This window comes from Atta colombica, unplaced genomic scaffold, assembly GCF_001594045.1.
Source record: "Atta colombica isolate Treedump-2 unplaced genomic scaffold, Acol1.0 scaffold228, whole genome shotgun sequence".
NCBI classification, from domain to species: Eukaryota; Metazoa; Arthropoda; class Insecta; order Hymenoptera; family Formicidae; genus Atta; species Atta colombica.
This window is the reverse complement of record NW_017259325.1, coordinates 625,858-627,116: the sequence shown is the minus strand read 5'-3', so window position 1 is coordinate 627,116 and position 1,259 is coordinate 625,858. Positions and strand designations below refer to the sequence as shown.

The 1,259-nt window shown below is 30.3% G+C and overlaps 1 protein-coding gene across 4 annotated transcripts in view; it reads right to left on the bottom strand.

Moving 5' to 3' along the window:
* LOC108688308 (flotillin-2) overlaps positions 1-1,259 on the bottom strand; it is a 110,877-nt gene that overhangs the window by 99,863 nt on the left and 9,755 nt on the right. The window lies entirely within an intron of this gene.

Sequence of the window (1,259 nt, the reverse complement as noted above, 5' to 3'; positions counted from 1 at the left end):
TATATATATATTGAAGACTAAAAATTCCTAACATTTGATCTATCTATTTTCTGTTATGTTTATTTTCTGTTATTTATTCCATACATAAAAAACTTTTCAAAATCATATACCTCTATACACGCACGCATGCACGCACAGAATATATCAAAAATCCGGAAACAGTCGAATCTCAAAAGCAAAGCATTTTTGAAAAAAATGTTTCAGACAAAAGTTGTAGAGTTTAAAAAAATCTATTCATTCATATTCGTTTAACCTTGGATGGCATCGCCGAGGTCAGGTCAAGATCATCAAATTGATTTTTTTTTAATGAAACACCCTATCTTTGATGCTAATAGCAGATGTCAAGAGCTTTTCATAACAAGGCTTAAAAGTTACAGTACCGTTGGTATTAACATTATGCGAAATGTCCGACTGTCGGCTAAAAATCATGTCCTGGATAACATTTGTCAAGATCAAGATCATCGTACCTCTTATTTTTCATTTTTGTGTAAAATTAAATTCTTACAATTAGTACAAAAATGAAAATAACTGGTACAACTTCCAATGGCTTTGATATTAATATATGTTATCCAGAATATGATCCTAAACAACATTCAAGAAGTTTTAGTCATCAATTCTGTCGTATCGTCAACACCTTGCAATACTAATAACCGACGGTACTGTAACTTTCAAACCTTATAACTCGAAAAATACTTAATAAAAAATAACTTTATTATAGTGTTTCGAAAAGATCTTGACACGTGTTACTAAAATTTGGCATCATACCCACACCCCTCTACATCCATACCCACATCCACGCACGCATGCACGCACGCACGCATGCACGCACGCACGCACGCGCGCATACACACATATACAAGGTGTCTCAAAATAATCGTCAAATATTTCATGGGCAGGTAGAGCGGACTAAACTGAATCGAAAAATCCTCTACCATTTTGCAATTTTCGCAATAGTTAACAAGATATTAGTTATTAAAAATTGCTGAAAAAAATTAATCTTTAATCATTTTTTATTCAAATATTATCAACTTTACAGAAAAATTGCTAGAAACAAAAATTGTTTATTTTTTTCTCATAGGACTTTAAGAATTTTTACAAAATTTTTTAATACCGTATTTTTTCATGTTGGTAAGAATAAGAAAATACAATACTAAAAAGTTGATAAAAAATTCTGAAAAAATTCTTAGAGCTCTATAAAAAGAAAATAAACAATTTTGGTCTTGTTAACTGTTAAAATTATAAAATGGTAGAGGACTTTT